We start from the raw sequence: 14,219 nt of genomic DNA, 5'->3' as shown, positions 1-14,219 counted from the left end.
AATATCTAAGTAGCATTCCAACACCAGTTATTTCTGACACCATCTTTTCACTAAGCAATGCTGCCTTTCATAAGAGTTTTTTTTTTCCAATAGGGAGACAGATAAAGGGAATGGTATGACATTTATTAAAACCTTATCTCTTTCCACTTATCTCCAGAACATGTGACTGATAGTAGAATGCTGACATTTCTAAGTTTACAAGTGTTTTATTTACATTTATCTCATTTAATTCTTATAACAACACTGTGAAATAGGTGTGAATATCATCCCTGTTTTACAGATGAGGAAACTGAGGCTGGTAGAGGTTACACAGGTTGACACAGCTAGTATCTGAGGTAGAATTTGATCTAAGTTCTTGCTGAGTCCAAAGTTCTCTCCACTATTCCATGCTACTTTTTATAAAGGCTTTTTGCCATCAGGGAGGCATAATTGGAATGGTAATTCATAATCCTTATCTTTTCTTTTTTATTTATCTACAAAACAGGTGACTTGGCAAATTTTATTTTAATCACAAGGTCACCATCTTGACCCTGGCAATTTGCCTTGGAGGTTCCTTCTGGATTTCAAATTTCCTAGTTGAAGGGAAATTGGATTTTTAGGTTGGGGTATCAAAGCCAAGTGTCTTAAATTTGTCAGCCTCAGGATAAGACAACACTGAAGATGGGTACACCCACCTTTGTTTCCCCACACTCATCTCAGAGCCCTGAGTCCCATGGGTAAAATGTGGACCCAAGGCCCATGTCATCATTGTATCTTTCCTCTGACTAGCCATCTTTGGATCTTGACAAATAAATGAAGGTCAGGCAGTGAGCAAATGCTGCCATTAGATACATTAGATATGCTCTGAGACTATTCTTGCCATCCCTACTCGGGTTCCACCCAACTGCCAAGACTCGTGCCACCTGAGACATGCTGCTGGCTAGCCTCCGTGTTTGGCCTGAGGGAGAGCAGCTTCCTTCCTTCAGAGAGCCAAAGGGCACTGGGCCAGAATTAGGGCCAGAGCAGTAGCTTGGGAAGTCCCACACTCTGTGTCATCTGTGGGCCCTGCCTTTTCCATTGTACTGTCATTTCTCCAACACCCAGCACTTCCACTGGAAGAAGTAGAGGGTCAGGTTGGAAAGAGGAGGATTAAATTTGTGTCAGGGTCACCAATTTTTCCTTTTCAGGTTTCCCTGATCCTCTTGTCCCAGGGTTTTCACTGCCACACAATAGATATATATAAGAGGATGCCTCCCTCACATTTTTGTCAGTAAATCATTTTTTAAAATAGATTTTTTTCACTCTTTTGTTTTTGTATTACCTAGATTTCTCTCTGTGTCTCTCCTTTCAGAGAATCATGCTAAGTAACAAAGAGCTTTTAAAATAAAAGTTTTTAATAAACAAAGATCTGTTTTCTTTCCCTCTGTAGCTCATCTCACTCTACCAATTTAAGAGAAAAATAAACTAACCTGTATAACAAGCATGCGTAGTCAAACAAAAACAATCCTTCTTGGCCATGTCCAGAAAAGTATGTCTCATTCTACACCTGAGTTAGTCACCTCTCTGTCAGGAAGTGGGTAGCACGCTTTATTATCTCTCCTCTGGGATTGTGGTTGCTGATTGCGGTGATCAGAATTCTCAAGTCTTTCAAAGTCATTTGTCTTTATCATGTTTTTGTTATTGTATAATTTGTTTACTTGGTTCTGTTTACTTTACTCTGCACTTAGTTCATAGAAATCTTCCTAAGTTTCTCTGAAATTATTACTTTCATTCTTTCTTAGAGCGCAGTAGTCTTATTTTGCATCCAATATACCATAATTCGTTCAACCTTTTTGCAATTGTTGAGCATCCTTTTAGTTTCCAATTCTTTGCCATCACAAAAGAGATGCTGCTAGAAATATCCATGTACATATGACTCCTTTCTCTCTTTGATCTTTTGGGGAGGATAGGCCTAGTATTGGTGACATACGGTATGTACAGTTTACTAAATAATAAAGTATTTTTTAAAAAGAAAAATAAAAAAGAGGAAGACAAGTCAACAAACATTTATTGAACCATTCCATGGGATGTGTTCCATGAGATACATAGCTCTAGGGATACAAAGAAAGGTAAAAACCTTCCCTCCCTCCAAGGAGTTCACATTATAACAGGAGAAGCAACATGCAAATAACTGCAAATATTAAATAGATACAATGTAATTAGAAGATAATTTCAAAAGAAAAACACTGACTGGGAGGAAGTTGGGGGATATTAGTGGAAAGGCATCAAGAAATTGCAGGAATTGAGTAAAAAAAAAATCAGAAAAAAACATTTTAAAAGGTCACATATAATGTTCTATACTCACAGCACCCCTTGGGGTAACCCCTTTTATTTAGGGTATGTGTGTGTGTGTTCTACTTTTTCTTTGGGATCAATGTAGCTGCTAAATTATTTTATAGTTAGCCAAGACTCCTTTGGTGCAGGTAAAGTCAATTCATTAACTCCATTTTACAAATGACAAAATAATTAGTAATGGTCTTCTGACTTCCAAGTACAATGTTCTTTCTGCTACACTAGTGGTTTCCAACTTTTTTGAAAATAAGGACCCCTACCCAATACTATTAATGTCTGTGAATTGAGAAAATAGATGACAGTCCCTGTTTCTCTTTGTAGGAGCCTAGATTTAGAGAGATGGAAACTTTAGAAGTTTAGTCCTATAATAATTTCAAAGCTTTTAGACCAGAAGTGGCATGAGCATTGGAACACTGAGAGCTGGTATTTGTGGCCCACAAAAATTTTTTTTCTCTACTTTTGCTGTCATCCTAGTGGATGAAACTAAATAGGTAAAGAAGAGACTGATGATTCCAGGAACCCTGGTATTTGTGAAGAGAGTTCTAGGTCATTAGAAAAAAAAAAAACTCTGTCCTTCAGCAGGCTAGTGGAGAAAGAAGTAGAGAGAGGGGAAGTAAGTGGGTACAAGAAGATTACAGGGGTGGAAGGAAGGGCTCCTTACCCCATAATGACTCATGCCAATGGCCCTTTCATTTTCCTTCAAACAGGTTAAACAAGTACAAACCATTACATAGGTGACTGGCCTATTAGGAGCAGGAGTTGTCCATCAAATGATAGCTGCAACTAGTAAGTCAGGTAAGAATCCTACCTATGTCTATTTCCTTCACTCCCAGATAACTTTTTCACTTCCCCTAAATTCTGGATTAGGTGTTCTCCTCTGCCTATTGCCTCTCCCCACACACCAAGTCTGAAGCACTCCCTTGCTCTTCCTATCATCTGGGTAGATAGTAAAAAGAATACTCTGAAGAAAAGAGACCATAAAAATGGAACAGAACCACACAAGAAATATTTATAACAGCTCTTTTTGTGGTGGCAAAATATTAGAAATTGAGGGGATAGCCACATTTGAGAAATGGCTGAACAAGTTGTGGTATATGAATGTATTAGAATACTATTGTTCTATAAGAAATGAAGAGCAGGCAGATTTCAGAAAATCTGGAAAGACTTATATGAACTAATGTTGATTGATGTGAGCAAAACCAGGAGAAAATTGTACACAGTAATAGCAACTTTGTAATGATGATCAACTATGAATGGCTTAGCTGTTCTCAGCAATACAATAGCCCCAAGACAATTCCAAAAGCCTTGTGACAGAAAATATGATCCATGTCCAGAGAAAGAACTATGATGTCTGGATGCAGATTGAAGCATACTATTTTCAATTTTTTTTTTGTTTTTTTCTTTCTCATGGTTTTTCCTTTTTGTTCTGATTTTTTCTTTCACAACATGACTACTTTTTAGCCATGGGCAGCATTTTACCAACTGATTATGTATTGGGCCATAAAAAACTTTACCCTAAATCAGAAAAACGGAGAGAAATATAATATTGACCAAAATACAATAAAATCATATTCAATAAATGGCTTTTGAGTAAAGAATTAAAAACCAGTCAAAAACTAAATAACTTAATCCTAAAGAATTGGGGGGACAAAGAACAAATTGGTGGGTCATAAAGAAAGTTTCATCAAAGAACTTAACAATAATGACATAACATACCACATCTTATGGAATGAAGTTAAAGCATTCCTTGGAGGAAAATTTCTATGAATGTTTTCATCAACAAAAGAGAGAAAGAATAAATCAATGAATAAGGTAAGTCCACTAATACGTTGTTGGTAAGTACTGTGAACTGATCAACCATTCTGGAAAGCAATTTAGAATTGTCTCCCCCAAGTCATTAAAATGTTGCATACTCATTTACCCAGAGATTATAACTGCTAGTCATACGCCCAAAGGAATTATATAGAAGAAGAAAAAGGATCCATATGTGCAAAAATATTTGCAGCTATTTGTTTTGTAGTGTAGAAATTAAGGTGATGCCTATCTATAAGTAAATTGTGGCATATGGAAATTATGACATGGACATGGAATATTACTGCATCATAAAAAATAACACAATGGACAGTTTTACAGAAAACTTGGAAGAGCTATTTGAATTAATTCAGAACAAAATAAGCAGAATCAAGAGAATACTTTGTACGAAAACTGTGTTTTAAGAAAAAACAACTTTGGAAAATTTTATAACCGATTGATACAATGACAAACCACAATTCCAAAGGATCAAAGATGAAGCCTATTGCCCATTTCTTCACAGAGAGGTGATGGACTCAAAGGGCATAATGATACATACATTTTTAGACCTAGTTAATGGGGAAAGTTGGGTTTGCTTGACTATGCCTATTTGTTATGAACATTTTTAAAATTTTATTTTCTTCAAAGGGAAGGGAAGAAGTAGAAGAAGAAAATCAATATTTGTTAATTAAAAATATATAAATTTAAGTTTTAAAAGATGCATAGAAAAGTAAGTCTCAGGGGCAGAATTTGAACTCAGATCTTCCCAACTCTAAGGAGAGCACCCTAACCACTATACCACCAAGCTGCCTACAGAAATGAGAAGCAGACTCAACCCCACCCATGTAGATATCCCATGAAATTCAACCTGAAACAATTTGCCTCTTTATCCATCACTATTACCCACTACCACTATTTGCCTTTTTCCAGAGGAGGGGATCATGGAACCATCAGATTTCAAACAGGAAAGAACCTTTTGAAATTAGCCAGGTAAAGAAATTGAAGATCCCAAAGGTTTGATCTAAGGTAATACATGTAATAATAGTAACTGAACCAGTATTTAAACCAAGTTCCCAAGACTTTTAGCCCTATTCTGTTAATACCATGTTACACTGAGTACTGCCTTATTCCTTGTTCCCTCTTAATGTATGGTATACCTACTCCACTCTGGGGAGTATGTCTAGCTGTGGGACAAAGGACTGAACAAATTGTTGGGTTAAAAATGAACAAATAGGAAAAACAACAACATATCTTTCCTAGAGAATTAAGGGTGATTGTCATAACATAGAAGACAAAATAGCTGGGTTTGTTGTTACAAAACGTAATCCTAGCTACCAAGGAGAATGAGTCAGTTGGATCTCTTGAGCTCTGAATCTTCTTAGCTGAAGTAGGCTATACTTATCAGGTGTCTACACTAAGTCCAACATGGTTTAATATGGTGAGACACCCTCCTTCCCCTCTCCCCACCCAGGGAGCAAGGGGCCACCAGGCTGCTGAAGGAAGGGTGAAATGGCCCAGATTAGAAATGAAGCTGATGAAAGTTTTAAAAGATCAGGCCAATGTGTGGTTTCTGCACCTCCAACCTGGGCAACATAGGAGAATCCATTGTTTAAAAAGAAACTGGGGCAAGAAAGAAGGAAGGAAGAGAAAAAGAGTAGGAGAAAGAAAGAAAAAGGAACAAAGGAAATAAAAAGGAATAAAAGTTTGAGAGCCTGAGATAGTTAAGTTTATGTAGGTTTTGAATTGTATTGCTATTTAATCTCATCTAACCCTGTCTGATCCTTTCTAGGAAGATTCACACTCTCAAACTCTCTTTGCTACCCATTGCCCTTACTTCTCACATCTTTCCTCAACAAATCCAAAACTACCAACCTATTTGTCATTAGGGACAATGTACTCTTTTTTTTTTTTTTTGAGATTTTCAATATCTGGGGTATGGGAGTTCCCCCATTTTATTTAATAAAAATTTCAATAGTATTTTATTTTTTCCAAATACACATTAAGATAGTTTTCAACATTAATTTTTGTAAGACTTTGTGTTCCAAATTTTTCTTCTCTCTCTTTTACCTCCCCCTTCCCAAGACAGCAAGTAATCTGATGTAGTTTAAACATGTGCACTTCTTTTAAACATATTTTCATGTTTGTCATGTTGTACAAGAAAAATCAGATTAAATGGGGGAGGAACATTACAAAAAACAAAACAAAAAAGGTGAAAATATTATGCTTTGATCCACATTCAGTCTCTATATTTCTCTTTCCGGATGCGATTGATATTTTCCATCCCAAGTTTATTGAAATTGCCTTGAATCACTGTATATTGTTGAGATGAATCAAGTCCATCCCTAGAGAGCATCACCTAATCTTGTTGTTACTGTGTGCAATTTTCTTTTGGTTCTGCTCACTTCACTCAGCATCAGTTTATGGAAGTCTTTCCAGGCTTTTCTGAAATTAGCCTGCTCATCATTTCTAATAGAACAATAATATCCCATTACATTCATATGTGAGAAACAATAAACAGTTATGTTCCTATAGCGGAAGAAAACTGGAAGTCTGGAACTGGAAGTAGTCCAGAGAAGGGAAGTAAGAGAACTCCTGAAATCAATTGAAACTAGGTAAAACTGGACAGAATTAGTTGTGTAGTGAAAAAAAGCTGAAAGTAAGATAAAGGTCATAGCTTAGCTAAAGTGTGCATGCTTAATTGCATCATAAATATTAATTTTTCCTCCCCAGGAAGAGCTAAGGATCATTTTAATGGTTATACAATATATGTAGTGGGAGAAAAGACATATTAAGGAGCATATGTTGTAGGAGGATTGGGAAAGAATGTTAACCTCATCTTCCCAACTGATGGGGAGATGGGGAAGGGATTTTGGGGCTGGGATCTGGAATAAAAGATTATGCTCTTACTCCTGAAAGCTGTGTGTGAGCTCATTTTGAGTTTTCACACTGTTCCTTCAGGAACATATTAAAATTTTAAACTGTTTCACTCATCCTGAGGTTTTCCATTTACTGTGCCTTTATTTGGGGTTTTGAATTCTGTTTCCAACACATACACCATAACTTAATCTACCCTTCTCCAGTTGATGGTCATCCACTCAATTTCCAGTTGCTTGCCACTACAAAAAGGATTGCTATAAACATTTTTGCACATGTGGGTCCTTTTCTCTCTTTTATGATCTCTTTAGGATACAGATCTAGTAGTAATGCTGGGTCAAAGGATATGCACAATTTTATAGCCTTTTGGGCATAGCCTTAAATTGCTCTCCAGAATGGTTGGATCATTTCACAACTCCACTAACAATGCATTAGTGAGGGACAATGTACTCTTGAAGAACTAATAGACATCTGGGTTGGGAAGGATCAATCTTGGCAGTATATTAATATATGAAACAGCATGGGCAGCATCCCTTGGTGAATGAGGGGCAGGAAGAAATACCACATCTTTGTAGCATCTTTAATGATCAGCAAATTTTTTAAAACATTAAAAAAATAATAGCTTTTTATTTTTAAAATACATGCAAAGATAGTTTTCAACATTTACGCTTGCAAAACCTTGTGTTCTAAATTTTTCTCTCTTCCTCCCCTTCTTCCTCTCCTAGACAGCAAATAATCCAATATATGTTAAACATGTGTGTTCTTTTGTATATATTTCCATATTTATTATTCTTCACAATTAAAATCAGATTGAAAAGGGGAAAAAATGAGAAAGAAAAAAAGCAAACAAACAACAAAAAAGGTGAAAATACTATGCTGTGATCCACATTCAATTCCTATAGTCCTCCTCTGGATATAGATGGCTCTCTCCATCACAATTCAATTATATTGAATTGGCCTGAATCACCTCATTATTGAAAGCCATGCCCATCCAAATTAATTATCACATAATCTTCTTTTGCAATGTTTTCTTGGTCTACTTACTTCATTTAGCATCAGGACTTTCTCTAGGACTTTCTGAAACAATTCTGCTGATGGTTTCTTATAGAACAAAAATATTCCATAATATTCATGTATCATAATTTATTCAGCCATTCTGCAATTGATGGGCATCCACTCAAGTTTCCAGTTCCTTGGTGCTACAAAGAGGGCTGCTATGAACATTTTTGCACATGTGGTCCTTTTCCTTTTTTTATGATCTCTTTGGGATGCAAGCCCAGTAGAGATACTGATGGATCAAAAGATATGCAGAGTTTGATAGCCCTTTGGGCATAGTTCCAAATTGTTCTTCAGAATGATTGGATAAGTTAACAACTCCAACAATGTATTAGTGTCCCATTCTCCAACATTTATCATTGTTTTTTCCTGTCATCTTAGCCAATCTGAAAGGTATGTGGTGGTATCTCAGAGTTATCTTAATTTGGATTTCTCTAATCAATAGTGATAGAGCATTTTTTATATGACTAGAAATGGTTTTAATTTCTTCATCTGAAATTTGTCTGTTCATATCCTTTGACCATTTACAGTTGGAGAATGGATAAACTTCTGAGAGTGAAAGATGATGATGAGAGTAGAGGGATAGTAAATTTAAGGAGGCTCCCTAAGACCTTCTGAGGAGTTGTGATGATAATGGACAAGAGCCTATTGGGAGAACCTGTGCTTTATTTAGAGGATCTGTTTGGCCTCTGGAAAGTGTCATTGATGTCACGCATGAGTTGTACCTGGCAGGTGTTGCTGTAAACTGACCTGTGAAGTAATAGTATATGCTTATATTCTTGGATACTCTAAACCTTCTGCTATCCTGGCAGGGCTATGCTGTCTGAAAGCATGCAAAGGAGCAAGCTGCTGGAGCTGGATAATCACAGAATTCCAGAATGTCCTACTTGGACTCAAAGTCATGAGAAAGCATAAATACAGTTTAGTATATCAAAAATATACAGGCAAAAGTAATTTTTGTAGAGAAGGGAACTCTCATTTGGATTGGGGGATTGCCAAGATAAGCTTTGTGTAGAGTGGTGGCATGTATTATAAGCTTTGAAAGAAGCTAGAGTTTCTATAGCTGAGTTTAGAATCAGGAAGACTTGCTTTAAATCTAGCCTCATACATGTCTTAGCTGTGTGACCCTGGGCAAGTCACTTTACTTGCATCAGTTTCCTCCCATGTAAAATGAGCTGGAGAAAGCAAACTTTCTGTGTCTTTGCCAAGAAACCCCCAAATGAGGTCATGGAGAGTTGAACAGGACTGAACAACAATAAGAGTTTCTACAAGAAGTGGACATTCTAGGCATGGGGACTTGACAGTCCGTTCAGAGATGGGGGTGGTAGGAGGAGGGATTTGGAATGGAATGTAGAAGGAGACTTTCAAATAGAACACTTTGGTGAAGAATAATCAAGCTTGGGAAGGAAGGATGGAACTAGGCTTCAAAGGACTTTAATAGCTAAACAGACACTGGTATTTTATCTATGAGGCAATCAGGAGTCACTGGAGCTTCTTGAGCCATGGAGTAAACCTATGCTCCAAAGTGAAGGAATTTCACTTTGGTAGCTATGTAGAGAATAACTCAGAGAGGAGAGACATTGGGTGCAGGGAAATTAATAGTCCAGGCAAAAGAAGAATTGAATCCTAGTAGTAAGTCTTTTGGGCAGCTAAGTGGCAAAATGGAGAGCAGTGGGCCTCCAGTATGAAAGAAAAATATCTCCTTGAAGAAAACCCCAAATGGGATTAAGAAGAGTTGGACACAACTGGAAATAAATATAGTACAAATCTTGCCTCTCATCATCACTGATGGGATACCTAATCTAATGTTGCACATCGTAACTTATCTATGCCTCCCAATTTATATGATTTTGGTCCATTTCTATAAGTTGGCTATAAGGATCTTCCCAATGGGCAAAGGGCCTTCTTTGATATTGTGTGCATACCAATGGAACACCAATGATTTATCTGCTATTTATCCCTTGCTCTTGTTATATGATCAGTCTTTTTTTTTTTTTACCAGTTATATGCTTCTTTGATAATATCCTTTATAAAAATGTATTACTTTTCCCATATGGTTTCTTGTTTTTGATGGAATGCAGCCCTACTTATTCCTACTACTTGCTTCTAAGAGAAGGGGCTAGAGTTTACCATGCTAATGCTTCACCATCTTGGAGAAAATTCCACCCTGAGACCCACTGTCCTAATTGGTGGCTTCCCTTCTGAGACGACTATTTCAAGAAAGGTCTACTTACCATGCTTTACTTCACTCCCTGTTCTCCTGGCCTAACCAATTCCAATTCGTATTCAAGTAAACTCTGCTATCTACCTTCTAGAACTGTTGAGAGGACCAAATAATATAATCTTTGTTTTTTAAAACAAAACAAAACAAAATGCTGCTATATTGTTGGTGGAGTTGTAATCTGATCCATATATTCTGGAGAGCAATCTGGAACTTTGTCCAAAGGGCTAAAAATTGTGCATACCCTTTGATCCAACAGTGCCATTATTGGGTCTGTATACCAAAGAGATCATAAAAGAGGGGAAAGAACTAACATATGTAAAAAATGTTTGTAGCAGCAATTTTAGTAGTGGCAAAGATTTGGAAGTTGAGAGAATGCCATGAACAGACAATTTTCAGAGGATGAGATTGAAACTATTACCACTCATATGAAAGAGTGTTCCAAATCATTATTGATCAGAGAAATGCAAATTAAGACAACTCTGAGATACCACTACACACCTGTCAGATTGGCTAAGATGACAGGAAAAAATAATGATGAATGTTGGAGGGGATGCGGGAAAACTGGGACACTAATGCATTGTTGGTGGAGTTGTGAACGAATCCAACCATTCTGGCGAGCAATCTGGAATTATGCCCAAAAAATTATCAAATTGTGCATACCCTTTGATCCAGCAGTGTTCCTATTGGGTTTATATCCCAAAGAAATACTAAAGAAGGGAAAGGGACCTGTATGTGCCAAAATGTTTGTAGCAGCCCTGTTTGTAGTGGCTAGAAACTGGAAAATGAATGGATGCCCATCAATTGGAGAATGGCTGGGTAAATTGTGGTATATGAATGTTATGGAATATTATTGTTCTGTAAGAAATGACCAGCAGGATGAATACAGAGAGGACTTGCGAGACTTACACGAACTGATGCTAAGTGAAATGAGCAGAACCAGGAGATCATTATACACTTCGACAACGATATTGTATGAGGACATATTTTGATGGAAGTGGATTTCTTTGACAAAGAGACCTAACTAAGTTTCAATTGATAAATGACGGACAAAAGCAGCTACACCCAAAGAAAGAACACTGGGAAACGAATGTGAACTATCTGCATTTTTGTTTTTCTTCCCGGGTTATTTATACCTTCTGAATCCAATTCTCCCTATGCAACAAGAGAACTGTTCGGTTCTGCAAACATATATTGTATCTAGGATATACTGCAACATATCCAACATATAAAGGACTGCTTGCCATCTAGGGGAGGGGGTGGAGGGAGGGAGGGAAAAAAAAATTGGAACGGAAACGAGTGTCAATATAAAGTAATTATTAAATAAAAATTAAAAAAAAAAGGAAGTTGAGAGAATGCCCATCAATTGAAGAATGGATAAACAAATTGTGATATTTGAATGTAATAGAATACTATTGTGCTATAACAAATGATGAGCAAGCAGATTTCAGAAAAACTAGGAGAGTTTTACATGAACTGATGCTGAGTGAAGTGAGCAGAACCAGATACAGTAACAGCAACATAAGTATACTGGTCAACCATGATAGATTTAGCTCTCTTCTCAGCAATATAATGATCCAAAACAATTTCAAAAGAGAAAGAACTATGGAGTCTGAATGCAGATGAAAGCATATTATATTCATTTTGGAGGGGGGTTGTGTTTTTTCTCTTTAGTTCTGTTTCTTCTTATGTAACATAATAAATGTGGAAATATGTTTATCATGATTGCACATGTATATCCTATATCAGATTGCCTGTTGTCTTAGAAAGGGGGAAAGGAAAAGAGAAAGGGAGAAAATTTTGGAACTCAAAATCTTATATAAATAAATATTGAAAACTATCTTTCCATGCAATTGGAAAAATATATAATATTAATAAGGGGGGGAAGAAAGATAAGCTAAACATAAAAGAGATTCTTTTTATTTATAATTTTTTCTGTCACACAATTTATATGGAAATATTCATTTTATTTGGTGTGCAATAAATTCAGAATAAAAACAAAATAAAGAAAATCAGCAAAACCAGAAGAAGCTAAGAAAAAATGAGTGTATGTGAAAACATATGTTTACATAATTACTCATGAATAGTCTGTATCAGATTGCTTGTTTTCTTGGGGAGAGGAGATGAGAAGGAAAGCATGAGAAAAAATTTGAAACTCAAAATCTTATTAAAAAATGAATATTGAAAACTATCTTTACATGTAACTGGAAAAAATAAAATGCTATTTGCCAAAAATAAATAAATTTTTTTAAAAAATTGTTTCACAGATTTTTTTTTACATATCTTGTTAGGTTGATGCGCATTTGTCATTATTATTAAAAAACATTTATTTTTCTTATCAGTTTTATCTGCTTCTTATTAGTCACATGTCAAAATATAAATGATTTTTGTAGCTTTGTTATATGTCTCCTGAATAGAGGAAGTGAGTTAGGCTGTATTTTGGAAATTGTCCAGTGATTCCAAGTTGCTTCTTAGCACAGAAATATATTCTCTCAATGTTGCTGAACAGTTGCAAACAATGCCATAATATCAAAGAAAAAGTCACAGACCACTAGAAACTTAATGGTTAGATACATGGTAGAAAATAAAGTCTTTCTAATTCTAAAGCTCAGTGAGTATTTCATGAAGCCTCCTCTCAGACTCAAATGGAAAGTCTGAGGAGAGAGGAGAGAGGAGGAATCAATTCTGATTCTTACTCACAATACTATTAGCCCTGATTTTAGTCTAGCTCAGCAGCTGTCATTCAAGCAACAAATCTTTGTGCAGATATAATCAGGCCTCTGAGTTTACCAGTATTGCAGCCTCTTGCAGCTGAAGAAGAACTTATGATAATGGACAAACCTACTTGAAAGCAGCTGTTAATGGGTATTATGGGAATAATATCTGCCTGTATTTCCCCCTTAACACAGGTTAGACCCATGTCTGCCCCTCATCTCTTTCCCCTGCAACATGGTTACATTCATTCTCCTTCCCTCCTGAAACAGGATTTGTTTTCCCTGAAAGGCAACAAAGTATCTTCTGGCCTCTGTTCACTGTTGCAGTTTCCTATTTACCTAAGTTCACAAAAAGTCTTACCCAAGTTGCCTCTAGATCTCTAAAATTTGGTGAATGCCCCAGATTGTGCTCTGAATCACTGTACTCTCCTTATTGACAAGATATATTTTTTACAAGGGGAGGGAGGCCATATCTATGGAAAGCGAAACTCAGTGTGCCTATATCTTTGTTGTATGTCCTTGCTGTGTTAGGGCCAAGTAAATCTCCTGTTAACTGTTCATTGATTTATGAATGTCTCTTTTCCTCTCAAAATTGAACTTGAACTTGAGAGAGTGCTGTCATTAGGATGAGAAGACTCAGAGAGTGATTTGCATAGCTAGCAGATAACCCCAAGCTTGGAACTTAGATTTTCTGATCCAAGTTCAGAGTCCTTTCCAATTGAATGAGAGATTTAGTGAAGAGTACTAGGGAAACCTGGAAAGGACTTGCTATCATTGGGTAAGGCAGCACTGGCAAGTGTCCTGGGCCTCATCACCCTAGAGCACAGGAAAGGTGGATAAGTATGGAGGATATTTGGACGACAACTAGAAGACTAAACTTGGCCAGGGTGGAATATAGGAACCCCCTTTCCCCACTGACTGATCACAAGAGGTGGACCTGCATCTGGTATAGTAGAAATATTGCTAAATACTAGAAACAGAAAAACTAGCTTCGAATTCAGACTCTATCACTTACTGGCTTTCCAGCTAGTGACAACTTACATAACTCCTCTGGGCTTCAACTGTAAAATGAGGAATATTTTGTTATTTTAGTTTCTTTCAGGTCTGGGATCCTATGACTACATACAAGTCATTTAACCTCTGTGAGGTTGTTATCAACCCCCTGGAATTGTTGCGTTTTATAAATCTTAAAGTGATAAATTTCTTTTGCGTATTTCCTGATCTCTCTTAATTCCAGTGAATTCCTTCCTCTG

This window comes from Antechinus flavipes, chromosome 4 (genome assembly GCF_016432865.1).
Source record: "Antechinus flavipes isolate AdamAnt ecotype Samford, QLD, Australia chromosome 4, AdamAnt_v2, whole genome shotgun sequence".
Taxonomy (NCBI): Eukaryota; Metazoa; Chordata; class Mammalia; order Dasyuromorphia; family Dasyuridae; genus Antechinus; species Antechinus flavipes.
Note: the sequence above shows the minus strand (reverse complement) of the source record.